The sequence below is a fragment of the Oenanthe melanoleuca genome, chromosome 3 (assembly GCF_029582105.1).
Source record: "Oenanthe melanoleuca isolate GR-GAL-2019-014 chromosome 3, OMel1.0, whole genome shotgun sequence".
Taxonomy (NCBI): Eukaryota; Metazoa; Chordata; class Aves; order Passeriformes; family Muscicapidae; genus Oenanthe; species Oenanthe melanoleuca.
The window spans coordinates 88,486,826-88,502,166 of NC_079336.1; positions in this window are offsets into that span (position 1 = coordinate 88,486,826).

Sequence of the window (15,341 nt, forward strand, 5' to 3'; positions counted from 1 at the left end):
GAGTGCTCCCAGAGAATCTGCTGGTGGTTGGGGTTGGACTGAGACATGGAGGACCCAAGCTGACTCCTCTTTGGGATGTATACTCAGCCTAATTCTCACCATGTTAAATTCTCATCAGGGGCTGCTGCATCTTGGGAGGGTTCAATATGGGGTAACACTTGCTTTGAGAGTGGTCCAAAAGGAGGAACATGAGATATTTCAAGATGCTTCCTTCATATCAGGACAGGACTATATTTTCTCTTTTCTATTTCTGGCTGCTGCTTGAGGTCATCAATCTCCACCAATGGCTAAAAAGATAGCCCTGGACACTTTTCATAATTGTTTCTGGATATATCCTTCCTCAATCTTATTCTGCACAAAACTTCTTGAATAGCTCATTTAAGGAGAAAACACTTGAAAAGAATATTAGCAAACTCTTTCAGTGGGGTAAAACCATCCACATGGAAAATTCAAGTTTTCAAGAGAGCCATTAAGTGTGATTAAACCTTTAAAAAGGGAGAACAATGAATGCAGCCTTGTATTTAGCAATTTCATATCTTTAATTGTACAAAGATTTTCTTTAAAAGCACAAGGCTGAAAGGAAGCTGAATGTTACAGTATTTACTGAAGGAAAGCAACGAGAGAAGGCCTGATCAGTAGCTAATGGAGTGAAGCCCAGAAATAATGACAAAAAAGCGGTAACGACCGCTCTCCAACACAACATATATAAAAGAGGAAGCCATAAAAAGGCAACAATTCTTGACTTAGCTTTGAGTTTCACAATGACAGTGATTACAGATAGCAAGTGGAAGAGCATATAAGCCACGATGAAATCTGGTTGGCTGTGCAATTGAGATTCAAGTGAAAGAAAGCAACAGGGACATTGAATTTCTGCAGCACAAATTTTGGATGGGGTATGAGAAATGGAAAGAAAGGAAGAAAGAGCAAGGCCATCAAAAAGTTCAGCAGAAAATGAATATATTCTCGTCCATTCCATCTAATAATAAACACGGTAGGGGCCAGATCCTCAGCTGAACTGAACTGGTGATGCCAGTGCTCACAAGCAGAAAAAACTTAGACTGTCACAAACTTAAATAAAATTAAAAAGTGGGGGAGGGCTAAAATCAAGCTGATTAAAGCATACAGTAGTTATATTTATGGTACATTTAATGCTCAGGGTTACTTTAAATAGAAAATATTTTGATACATTAATGACACATACTAATTACCAACTTTATTTTTCTTGACCAGTATTTTTAAAAAGCAGTGTTAACCTCTGATCTGCAAGCATGCATGGCTTTCTTCATGTATGTGATAACTTTTCTATGACAGACTTATCTCAGTTACAGCCTTAATTGCACTTCACATATTAGTGAGCTTTTCTAAAGCTTTCTCTCTGCATATTGTTAACACCTTGAAAGTGCAACTCTTGTATTTAGAAAAGATTTTTATACTCGTGATTCTAGAGAAATTTAAAAATATAACAAAAATTAAACCTTAAATATATAGAGTCCAGAAGACAGATAAATCCCAAAAATACTGAAATTGTAAATGGATGACTAGCAGCAGGAAAGCCCCAGTCCAGTGTTGGTGGTCCTGGGCAGGGGGAATATTATAGAACACAGCACAAACACAGAAAATTCACAGGGAAAAGGCTGTCTGAGGTTTGATGCTGTCACACAGAAAGGTTGAGCAGAATCATATCAGCTCTCTGAGGAGTCTGGCTGCACAAGTTTCTTGCGCTTACACAAACTAACATGAGCTGTAAGCTTGTTATTTGAAGTCATGAGCAGTGACATGAGGAGTCAGGAAGGAATGGAGGGATAATGCCAGGTAGAAGGACACTGGCAGGCAGAAGGATGATGAAAATAGATATGATTTCAAAACTGTAAAAGCTAGCAAGAGTGTGGGACAAATGTATGAGAAACTTAAATGTCTGATGCATACCATGAAAGCAGTGCCTTGCTGATGGTGGCCATAAGGAAATACATCTGATAGGGGTGATCAAATTAAAGAATAGATGGAAATGCTGTTCCAGGGCAGCCAAAGCTCTCTGCAAATGTGGTCTCACTCACAGAATAGTTTCAGTTGGAAATACACACCAATACTGAATCTGAGCAGTGGTTTGTGAGCCTGATGACTTGTGGGTAGATCTGTTGGCTTAACATGTTACTTCCCTCTCTGCAAAAACATACCTCATATATATATATATATATATATATATATGTATGTATGTATATGTATATGTATGTATATGTGTGTGTATATGTATATGTATATGTATATGTATATGTATATCTATATGTATATCTATATCTATATCTATATCTATATCTATATCTATATCTATATCTATGTATATGTGTGTATATGTATATGTATATGTATATGTATATGTATATGTATATGTACACACCTCATGAGAGCATCAGGACTGTAGCAATAGTGTTAATCCTCTTTGCACTAGTGAGCACATGTGCCCCACAGATCAGCCTGGGTTATCCTAGTGAACATACACCTCTTCTTTGGTGTTTTTTTGCTTTTACATTGTAACAGATAAACAGAGATAGTCCTGGAAAAATTGTCTCTTTTCTTTCATTTTTGGTCCTGGTATTGAATTAAAGCAGGTGCCTGAAGCTGGAGGCTCCTTGATTTTAGAAACAGCTCTGCCACTGAGACATATTTAATAAGTGGGCTCAGTGATCAGAAGAGTCCATCATGGCATGGATCCTCCAGGTTTGGCTATTAATTTTGAAACACTTATGTTTTTAATTACAAATATGATTCATTGAGAACTCCTGGTAGGCCTGAAAACAACATTCAAATTTGAGACATAAATGTTGTTAGAGGCACTGAAAATAATGGTTATTAGAGGCACTGGTATTTCCTGTAGTCCCACCAACTCTAGAAAATTTTGGCTGGAGACATCATCACAAACCTGTTGCCTGACAAATGAAGAAGAGGGCAATGCCTGTAATTTAGATTTTGCAACCTGCCATCAGTGAAGATGTATGAAAATCACTGGGCTGAAAAGGGGTTTTGAGTGGGAAACGTGAATGAAAGTGCTCCCTAAAGACAATATACACAGAGGTTTTGCTAATAAAGAAACAGTACAAATACAGAGTTCCACTGCCTAAAATAAAAATAAACTAAATTTCCTTGTGCCATAGTCCTTAGCCTGTAATAACAGGCACTTAAGCAAGATGATGTTGTGTGATTATAATAAAAAATACATCTTTATATAAACAAAATTATTAATTGCTTTGTATAGGCTACATCCCTGACACTTCCAGGACAGTGGCATTTTTTTCCAATGAAACCCTTAGGCAGCTACTCTTTATGGATAAGGCAGGAGCATCTGGATGCCCAATGGTTCCTGCATTAGTGAAGTTGTTGGGAAAAGTGTCTTTTTGCATTGACTAACTGGTGGTGACCAAATCCATTATTTCCAAGGGACACAACCAGAAACACTGCACTCACAACACTGAAGAATGCAAATGCATCAGCACATCACCTCCCAGGAAATGGCATGTGGCACTGCTGCTCCAAAAGTTTTGGAACTGGTTTGTGAGGTACTTGTGTCTACTTGCTCATAGAAAATGACTCCTGTCACTTGCTTTGTTCTGACCTCTGAGGAGAATGAATGGCTCACACACATGTTCTTTAAAAACATGTCCACATCAAGAGCAGGAGGGCTCAGAGTGAGCAGGTTGTGGGGGGGCTGGCAGAAATGAGCTGTTGTGGGTGGGGAGTGAAGAAAAAGCTTTGTCACACTGGGGAGGAGCAGAGAATGCAGCAAAGCTGTTGGAGAGGTTTTTTGGTTCCCAGAGGGTCAAGAATTGCTAAACAAAGGTGAAAGTATATCACCAGGCCTTCACTAGCCACTCACCATCTGTGGTCCATCAAATCTTCTCCTTGTGCTGGCCAGGGCTATCTGGCACCTTCAGAGAAGCTGCATTTGCTCAAACTAAGCCTGAATTTGGCCCAGCACTACAAGGAACAGAGATGTGCTACTGGAAAAGCACAATGAGAACCACACACCAGAAACCAGGGACTGTAAGGATAAAAAATTATCCTGAATGGATGAGTCCAGCAAGATCACAAATGATAACTGTGCCCTGTTTTCCCTTCTGCACTACTCCACGGTGTGGGTGATACATTTTGGTGATCATGACCAAAACTTGGGTTAAGCTGACATTTGCTTCATTATCTAACTGTTGTTTTTCTCCTCATTATCTTATTGTGATGAAATGGAAAAGCAGTCTTTACATCTTAACTGTGCATTTCTTGTATTAGCAAGCTGGTAAACAATTTTGACCTTTAGTGGGTTTTATTAGGGTCACTGAAGCCCTCAGTTTCCTAGCTTTGCTTTGTAAAGCTTGTTTTTGCCTTTGTTTTGCTCTCCCTCTCACATGCACAAACATATACACATGTCCATGAGCACCTGCTTCTATATTTGCTTTCATGTGATTCCTTTTTCCTGGAACCTTTTCCCAAACAAGTTCTAAAGGCCCCAGTAAAATGCTGTTTTGAAATTATTACTGTTGTAGTGTCCCTGCTAGTTAGGAGCTCAACAACATTCAACAAGAATATTGCCTTTTAGAAAAATGCAGCCAAAATTTGAGCTTTATTCTCCATTGGTGATTTGTAGTCTCTGATTTCTCACTGACCCCTGGTTCAAAGTGTGTGTTGGGCTGCCTGTGGGATATTCTGGAATGACCAACATGGCAATGCAGGAAGTCACTGTCTGCCTCCTGCTTTTCTTAATGTTTGGGAGAAGGACAAATTGTGGCAGGTGGACATCTGATACAGCTCATGCTGCTGGGCAGACTCAGGGGGCCAGAAAGAAATTCCCCCAGCACATTTCCTGTGAGCAAGTCACAGAAAGTGAGTGCAAAAGAAAAGGATGTTAGATCAAATTGAAGGATTTTAAAAATCACTTTCATTGGGAAATTTAGAGAAGTGCAAGTGTCCCTGAACTGAGTCACACTTTGTTAAACTGCCTGCTGGAGTGCCAGCTATGGGGAATGCTGGAAATGCCTCTGGAGGAATGCAGAAATGAGCGTGTTCCTAATGAGACTGGGATTTAAAGATACACCCCATCCTACGAAATCCTCTGTCAGAGCATTTCTAAACTGCAGATAACATAAGCTATATGAGCAATGTGCAGGAATGAGGCTCCTTCATCAGGAGTAACCCAGTCCCACACCCAGGAAAACCACCACCATGCATGGCTGGTTTCAGGGGTATGCTGAGAAGTACACCTGGTCAGAGTGGTTTTGACTAGGAAAGGTGTTAGCAGAAAGCTGCCTGTAAGAGGGGAAACAAGCTTCTGAAAAACTGTTGCCATCATGGTACTGAAATGTTCTAATTCTCATGAGAATGTTCATGATTTTTTAATCTGTATTTCTGCACAGGAAAGGATGAGAATATTGGGGAAAAGTAATGATTGTGCAAACCAGAAATTAGTAGTAATACTGACCTTGCAAAAGGGGAATATTTCCCTCATCTTTAAACTTCTTTCTGCACCTCACTGAAGCTGGCTGCATGCACAAGAATTTTGTTGGACTCAGACTCTTGACTCTGTGATACCAGATCATCCTGTTGCTCAGCCTGGTGCACTAAACTTGAATGGAAAAATGCTGGAAATCCCACAAAAAAGAACTATACTTTCAAGCACAAATTTAACATTACTTCCAGATACAAAGGGTATCTGTTCACTTTGCTTAAGACAACAGGAACATTTTACTTGTGTTTCACCCAGTTTTCCTTTGTTTTTTAAGGATAATGGTGGAGTTTCTACCACATTTGTGAGAACCTAATTCTCACCAGAGTTCTGCCAAAAAGGTCCAAGCGTGGCCACCACTGACCAGTCATTTCCATGACTGTGCTGTGTGAGAGCTGGTGGGGAGAGCAATGCCTGAGGAAGAAATAATTGCCAAGAAATAATTGTTTTCAAGAGAAATACCAGGAGCAGGAAAGACTTGACATGAGAAAGGATGGGAAGGTCAGAGTGGGGAGCATCTGTGGCATTCAGGCAGGGTCTTTTTGTCACCATTGGGTGTGGGGGCATTTTTTACTCCTTTATGGAGGCATAATGCAGTGTGTGGATGGTAGTGAATGTAAGTGCCTTGAAAACAAAATAAGCCAGTACTTGGCCAAGGCACTGTGGGTACAATTGCTTATCCAATCGAATGGAGATAGGTTTCACAAGGCCTCCTGTTGTCCTAAAACATCTTGTTCTCTTTGTTAAAAGGCATTTAAAAGCACAAAATACTTTTATTAAAAATGCTTTTCAGGGCTATATGATGCTAAAAGCACTTTCTATAGCTTGCATTGCTATATAGGAGAGCATGTTATTTCTTTTTAATTTGCTCACTCATTCCTGAATAACTTTTCACAGGACTCCAGACACTGCAGTGTGACAGCTAAACCAAGGAGCATCGGATGCGATGGAATTGCTCTACAAGCAACCTTGCCAAAGGCCCTTTTGCTGCACAAAGCTGGCTCTATCTTTGTATATTGAGGGAGCTAAATCAATGTTAAATGCTTGGCTCTTTTCACAGGACAATGACCAGGACCTAAGCTGCGTCCTTCCTTTTTGATTGACACTTGAAACGTTGCGTTGGAATCAGCCAGAGGCACTGCTACAAGCTTGAAGCCTCTGCTGGGGATAACAACTGGTGACATCTGCAGAAAGGCCGACAAAAGGCAGTTGAAAGCCGTGTTTGTTGCTTTCCCCTCTCAGATCTCCTCTCTTTCATGGAGCTCCTTACTTGCTTTAATATTATGATTCAGCACCTGGCTCTTTTGAACCTTGCTTTAAACTTCAAAAGGCGAGGTGGTATTAACAAACATGAAACGAAAAAGTGGCAGTAGTTTGATTTACTGTTGTCGTCTTATCAAGGGGGTTTTTTGTCACCAGCTGCCACTTTCTGTCATCTTTGGAACCATTATCATTTCTCTAAAATCTAAAAGACTCCACTTAATAACAGCTTTGAATACAGGCAGGATCAGTAACCTATACAGTTCTGGGATGACAGAACCGTCAAACGAAAAGAAAGATGTTGCCAAAAAAAAAAAAAAATCCTTAAGAAAAAAATCCCAATAAAACAAATAAAAGCTGTAGTACTTCTAAGTGACCTTGATTTCAGAATTAAACAAATCAAGCGCTGTTCCATTGTTCTTTTTGGATTCATTCTGCACTTTCCTTGCAACATTTCTTTTTTGTTCTCAGGACTAAACAAAGCCAAGGCTTCCAGAACAACTGCTCAGTGCACAACGAGCACTTGGTATCACATGAGCCCCATAAGCTCCTCACTTGTAAAAGTGCCAGTGATAATTGCCAGTCTCATTCCACTGCTGTCCTGGTGCAGCAGCTCCCATTCAGGCTGGGATGGAGCCTCAAGAGCTGCCTCGCTAGGACAGGCTCACTGCTCAAAAATCTGTTTAACTCTCACTCTCACAGCACCTTTCCATGTTTGCCTGCTGTCTTTCCCAACAGTGCTGTGCTGTCCTTTGGCTGCCAGGGCAGAACCTGAAATGCCTCTGGCCAGTTTGTCCATCAAAGCTTTCAATCAAATAAAAGCAAACAAGTTTCTGATCACAAACCTCCTGGACTTTCCTACTTGTCGCTCTACTGTCCTCTGTAGAAAACACCCTTATCCCTTTTGTTGGTTGTTGTATGATGCTATCCAAATATCCAATATCTTCTTCTACCTGGAAGGAGAAATTTCTCTTGGTGTCTTCTAAACTCCTGAATCATTTGATGGACCTGCTTCAGACCAGTGCCATGTGACTTTTATCTCATAGATCTGAACCTGCACGTCTGCTCCTGTGCATTTTGGTAGATATTTCCACTTATGCAAAAAGAGTAAAATCACCAAAGGGTCCTCTCTTCTGTCCCCAGTGAAGTGTTCTCCCTCCCACAACCTACACAAGGCAAGAGGGAAATGGCTGCTCCAAAACAGCTTCCCCCATCATCTCAGCAGCTGGTCTCCCTCTGCTGCCCATCCACCCTTTTCCAGACCCTTTTCCTCACAGGGATCTGGGATGGTCTAATTTCAGCCTCTCTTGGTAAAATGGAGATGAAAACAACAAAGTGAATATCCTCTGGAATGTGAAAATGCTGATGTTCTGACTGATTGAAAACCAGAACTGCCAGAATCCAAAGTTGATTATGTTTTTTTTTTTTGGATTGGGATATGACAAAACTCATACAAAAGTGAGACGGGGGTTGCTAAAAATACCTATTATCTTCTGACAGAAGGCTCACTGTGTAATCACACTGAGGTTTTCTCACGGAGCATGTCCACATTGCAAATTTTAGTCATTTTAACAACTGTTAATTACCACACGCTAACTAGCAGAAGTGTGTGTGGGGGGAGATGTTGTATATTTATTTGTTCCAGACTTGGAACATATTAGAATGTAGGCTTTATTCCAGTTTACTGTCCTATGAATGAATGAATGTGTTACCCAATTACAAACCTTGTGAAAGATATCACAAGAACAAATAAGTAAGGATCTTTTCCCAGGATGTTTTTTGATGAGGAAACCCAGAATATGTTTTCCACATTGGGTCCAGTGGAAATCTTTTCTTCAGCCTTTTAAAAGTGCCTATGACACACAGGAGCAGAAGAAAAGTGCCTGTGTAGGGTGGAAGAATAATGGAGAGGTGGCTTTTTATTTTACCCACGAGAGAAAGAAGTTCTGAGATAAAAAATAGGAAATGCATGGGAAAGTATTGGTGTAATTGGATGGATGCCCCTGAAAGAATTAGAATGAATGCAGCAGAAGAGCTGATGACCATATTATACGTGTACATACATATATGAATATATGTATAATTTTTTGTGCAATTTAACCACTATATTGTCAGTATATTCAACAATACATATATGCAATATATTTATAATTATAGCAACACATATATATATTGAACACACAGGAGCTGAATTTTGGATTTATAATTTCTTTGGCAGATTTTGGAAATGAGAAGACTGAGATCAGACTTAAGTCACTGACAGCATAATCCAAGATAATATCTGACAGGTTAAGGAAACTCACAGCATCTGAAGAAGATGCAATCCCTAAATCTACTGCATACCTTTACAGTCTCTACAAACTGCCTGCAAAAATTCCCAGAAATAGAAAGATGTACAACATTACAATAGTTTCACAGTCTCTGTCAGGCACAGTGCTGGCAGAAAAAGCCAAAAAGGGGAACTGGAGAATTACATGGTGTCTGTGATTCAAAATAAAAGCTACTGGTGTTGGAAGAATACCTTCATAAGGAGCATCTCTCCATGTGGAAAGAAATGCCAAAGGGAAAGGGAATGGAAATGTTCCTGTAGCCTACATTTATTTCTCAATTAAAAACAAACCCCAAAAAACAACACACAGAGGCACTGCAAGGATTTAGTCAGATTCAGCAACTCTGATGCAATTTTGCAAGTAGTTTAATTAACCTGCAGCCACTCCCAGGCAAATACAATGATAAAAAAGTAATAAACACATGTCTATATGAATCAGTTTTCTACACAGTCTGATCCATACTTGTTTTCAGGAAAAACTGTGAATGGAGATTGTTTCTTCTGAAAGGATGAGGTTGTGGATCTGTTTCAAGCTGATGGCACAATATAAGGTATTTCAGAAACAAATAAGTATAGTGAGTATCCTATAATGCTGATAGGATTTGTAGTAAATGTAATATGGAATTAGATAAATAACAGAGTTTAAATATATACTAGAGTTATGAATTCTTTAGAGGGAAGTCATGGACACAAACCTGTCAGAGCTTCTTTGAAAAACCTCAATGACAGTCAGACAGAAAACATGAATGTAAAAAAATCATTGAAAAATAGAAATGAGATGAATACCAGCAACATCCTGTGCAGCAACATCCAGCAGCTTTTCTCACTCCCCCTCCTTCTCTGAAATATAACAATAAAAATATCAATTGCATAAGTGTAGGAACAGAGAAGCAAGAGAAAATACAACCAGAGAAAAGAGAAAATAATGCAGACTCTATGTCTTGAAAAATAAGTAGGTTTAGAAAATCCTAAAAAATGCAGAGAAGGTGACTATAGCATAATTATGATTACTTGTTATTTTCTAGAACACAAGAACTAAGACAACCTGATGAAATGAGGAGGCAGCAGAATCAAAAGAAATTACTTTTACATATGCTGCTCTATTAAATTTTACAACTTATTCCCAAGTGATGTTGTAGAAGCCCAGGGTACAAGGCTTCAAAAAGCAGCTACACAGGAAGATCCCTAAAGTGAGGACATTTTTTTCCTAAACAGTTATCTTTGGACAGCTAATTTTCCTTATATAAATGTACCTTTAAAATTTATGAGTGTTAATTTGCTAAACTGCACTACTTTTATCTGTGATCTCTCCTGTGTCTATATTTCATGCAGCAATTGCCCTTCCCCTTTGTCAAAGTTTTCTTACAGAAGTTTAGCTTTCATCTGTATGTATGAGGATTAACTTAAGCCATCCTTTGAAAAATGGACTTGTATTTAGCTTTAATTGGGAGCACGGGTGATTTCAGGCTGTCCAGATTTCAGTAGATGGAGGACATAAGTAGCAGGTTTTAAAGTTCTTCTGACACCAGTTAAGTGTTTGCAGGGTTAAGTTAGAAGAATCCATGTAGAATAACAGCAATAAAAATGCTGATGTGTTTATTTTTTCAGCAGCTCACAGACAGTTATGTGGTGGACACTTTTCCTTCTGCCTACATTAACACCTTAATGAAGCCCTGACAAACATTGCTCCTGCACTAAGTTTCCAGGCTGCACGCTTGGGCCAGATCAAATGAAGGGTTTAGATACCAGCAAGGCAGGAGTTTTAAAAAGCAGCTCATGGCAGTGCACAGAGAGGTCACTGCTCCAGGAAAACGCTCTGGAACTCCTGCTCACTGTTAATACAAGTATGGAGCTGATGTTTGTCTGAACTCCAGTGCCACCTCTGCAGTTTAATATCTTTCTTACTTCAAGACTCAACCCCTCAGTCCCCTCCTAGAAGTAGGCACCTCCACAGTTTCACGACAAGCATCTGACCAAGAAATGTAAGATTTCTGTTCAGTGCTTTTCCAACTTTGCCAAAGTCAGTTCTCATCTTTATTCTGGGAATGGGCATGGGCACTGCTTTATAAGCTGATGTCAACTCACCAGTGTCCCCCCGTGAAAAATGTCACTGTGAAAAGGTGAAAGCAAGGTTTGCACATTAAAGGACAGTGTCAAATAGCACCATCAGAACCACATATCACCTTCACATGAGTAGTGACACTGGGGACTAATGGGTGGGTGGTTTGTTAGTGGGAACTGCTCTGCACTCCTGGTCAGCATTAGTGCTGGCCAAACCAAGTTATCTTTTGTTTTTATTCATATCCACTATGAGCAGCTAATCTCACACTGAGGTGAGCTCCACAGCAAGCTGAAATCATGTGTTTCATCTGGAAAACTCTCTCATGCACGTGCTTATTCCTCCAGCTATAAATATCCCAAAGCAAAACCTCCGAAATGGCACCCTCCTCTGGCTCAGCCACACCCGCAGCCCAGACACTTATCTGGCAATCACAGCAGCTCCAACACAGCTGAAAACTGCAGGAAACTTCACAGCAAAACAAATGGGACTGTGACAAATGCCTGCAAAGCTCCAGAGATCCCAATTCCCATATAGCCTATCAAATGTCAAGGGCCAGCAGCTACACCCAGCCTGCACTCCTTCCTCAGCCAAGTGGGAGCCATGTACTTTGCCCTGGTCTTGCCTCCATCACAGCAGTGAAATCTGCCCCCAGGCAGCACTGAAAATTTCGTTTCTACCATGCATATTCTATGGAGGTGATCCTCTGCACATGGATGCTTCCAGCAGGCATTTCCTCAGAGTGTGCCACGAAGCAACAGACTGCATGCAGGACTTGTCTTTGCTGCAAAAAGGTGAAGCACACTGCAATTCAGAAATTTGTACACACAGACATCAAGGTTTGTCAGTTCTGAGTTCTCTTATTGTGATACCCTCTAGAAGAGATGGAAGGCTCGAAGTCACCTTGAAATTTCTTCTGTGCAATGATTGAGGGCCAAAAGAAGCAAGCACACACTGCAAGGTATATGAAGCAAGACCATGCCAAACCTCTTGCTCTTGTATAAATGCTCATAAACACTTTCATGCATTTAGAAAAAATTATCCAAAGGAAGTTCCTAGAAACTTCAAGTTTTACCTTCCACTGTAGCATCAAGAAGGTGGTAGTCATTGGGAGATGGAGCTTCTCCAGAAGGTACAGACGCCTTTTTTCAAGTAGGAGCATGGCTTGTTAAGCACATTGTCTTCAGGATAGATCAGGAATACACTCTTTCCCCCACATTTCCATGGGATTGCAATCCCATGTTAGCACCAGCCCACCTGCAGCACCAAGAAGCACTGGCAGATGCTGATGGCCTCTAGTCATACTCACTTGCCCCAGTTCCAAAACTTGCAAAAGGAAGCTCCAGGTCTGGCCCAGCAGACCTGGGGTACCCTGATGCAGCTGCTCCTGATGCACCCACGTGCTTTTTGTGGCACCTGAAAGCAGAAGCAAGAAGAAGTTTGCAGGAAAGTGGCCAAAGCAGAGCTTGCTGCTCCTCCTGCAGCTCCCACTCCATTCTGTGCCTGGCAGAAGGTGAAAAGCATGTTCTGTACTCCCTGTGAGATGGTGTGACCACACAGCAGCCTGACCTTGCCTGTGCTGAAGTGTTTTCAGCCATGCCTCAAACATGTTGAGGTCAAGCTAAGGAGTGATTGCTTTGCCTATTTCAACTGCTTTTATTTTGAACTTTTTTACTTTTGGAAATTTCAAGGAAAATTAACACCAACTGGGAGTGGCTACTGACAGCAGTGTTTCCAAAACCTGGGAGCTCCACACAGACTAAGCTGACCACCCACCAGGTCAGGGCTGAGGCAGAGAGGCTTTACATTGTGGGAAAGCTGAATGAAGCTGCTTTTTCTTGTGGCTTCATTCTGCAGCTGGGAAGAAGGCTTCTGGCCTTCAAGTTAGCAGCTGAGAATTATTCACTAACAGTAAAATTTCCTCCAAAGGAAAATAAACAGCAGACATTTCAAGTGGCTTCAGCAATGCAAGACATTAAAAAAGCGAGACAAATCTACAGGCATTTCTCACCACCCCTGTGTTTAAAGCATTCCAATTATTTCTTAACTTTTTATTTGTTGAAAGAAAAACATTGTTTCAAGATAATGAAATTTATGGCCAAGAGAAGAAAAGGAGCCAGCCATGTGACCTCCTGACATTTCCTAACCAAAATCCTTGCAAGTTATATGAAGACATATCATATCACAAGCCCCAAGTTTTGCCAGTGACACTGTCTGGCTGGAGTCTCCTTTGACACTACTAGAAAAAAATGATGCTCATTTTAGAACCCTCTTTGCCTAGAGCTTTTCAAATTTGAGAAATTTGCTGAGCCCAGGCAAAGGTTTTCAAACTGAAAGATGCTAAATTTAGGCACGACTTCATAGTCATGGATGACCCAGAGAGCTGAAAAGGCACTTTCTGTGTTTCCTCCTGTGAACAGCAACTGGGTGGCACACAGAGCAGTGAGGAGCACCTCTCTCTCCCTCTGGTGAAACATCTCAGATAAGTGGAAGAGGTCAATTTAATAACCTAGATTGCCCTCAACTGTTAAGTCAGATTAAAATGTCAAGCCCCTCCAATGCTAGAATTTAGGGCACTTGGTATTCCTGGCCAGGCCTTTTCCAAAGGCGGGGGCCATCTGCACATCCTGGGCCCCGTCCAGGTTCGCGCTCCCGGCGCCTCAGTGTGGAGATGTTCCGTTTTGGTGCCTTATCCCCCCACTTAATTTCAAAAGAAGTAAAATGAAATGATTTTTTTTTTTTTTTTCCCATTTGGCCTAATAAGATCTCCATATTTTTAAATTACCATCTCTTTGCATGTGTTCTCTGTAGAGCTGCCAGTCAACGTCAAATGAGGTGTATAAATCAAAACTCTGGTTATGTTCTGATAGCATTATATAGACTGGCAGAAAAACACAGGTGAACGAGTGTCACATCTACATGAGATTTTTTTTCTCCCTTTTTAAATTGAGACATCTGTCTAATCTCAGTACTTCCCAGTAAATGAATATAGGCACCTCAGAAGCTTATCTAAGCTTGATGTTAAAGAAAAACATTTCTATGGGCACATTTGTACCTGTCAGCACTTACTGTAGAGATCTCTCTATATATATATTAACGTGAGTGACATCAGAATAATTAAAATTATTGTTAATGTTAACACTGCTTTAGCACCCATTTTACCCTATTTTGAAAGGGAGACTTTCCATGAACCCAAATGCAAGTGGGTATTGGATCATTTTTCAAAAACTTTGTGGAAACCAGGGAAGGACAAAGTCAGAGAGAAGGAAAGTCAGCAATGCACGTCGCAGGGGATTATGGACGTATACATCTATCTATATGCTGGACTGATAAGCCTTCTCTGAGCTGTTTTTGCAAGGCAGTCATTTAATGCTGAACAAAAGTACAGCTGAGACTTTCTTTTCCCCACATCTGCACTCGAGCGAAATGCCTTACGTGTAAACCAAGCCCACTCAAAGACGCCTCAACCTTGACATTTTGTTTTCCTTCGCAAAACTCCGCTTCTTTACAGCACCACTCGCCTGACACGCTCCCATGCGAAGCAGAGTTATCAGAATAATAATTAACAGGCTCTCATTAATTTGGGATCAAACAATACCCCCTAACGAAGCAGGGCCCGGCCAATGTGATCCCTGGGAGTGAGGCTGTGCTTTCCTTGCACCTCGTGGATCGGATCCGCCGCAGCCATTAGGCACCGGGCTGACCGCAAAGGCCCGTGTAACATTGAGTCAAGGACAGTTAATGGATGCCGGAGCACAAACAAGAGTGCTCCAAGCATGTCAGTCAAGACTAACCTGAGGCAAAAACATCAAAATGCAGGTTGGAGTTTTGACATTCCTGCAGGCTCTGTACGCCTCGCCAGTGAATTTTTAAAGTCAATATCCCCCTCCTGCTCGCAAACACTTTCTATCTGATGAGTAGCAGTAATGTGGATCTGATTGAACTTTGACTAAAGTATTACTTAAAAGGCAGCTTTGAATGCGTATGCGTGTGTGTGTGTTGTTTTTTTTTTTTTTTAATAAATGTCTGTGATAACAATAAAGACAGTTTACACAGATTATCACAGGCTGTGTCTTTAGACTTCAAGGTTATATGATTAGGAAATTAGAAAAGAGATGAGATTAGAAAAACCACAGAACATTTTGAAAAAGAAAGCTTTTTACAAATTATCTGTGTACTGAATTTGCACAGAATCTGATAGATAAATC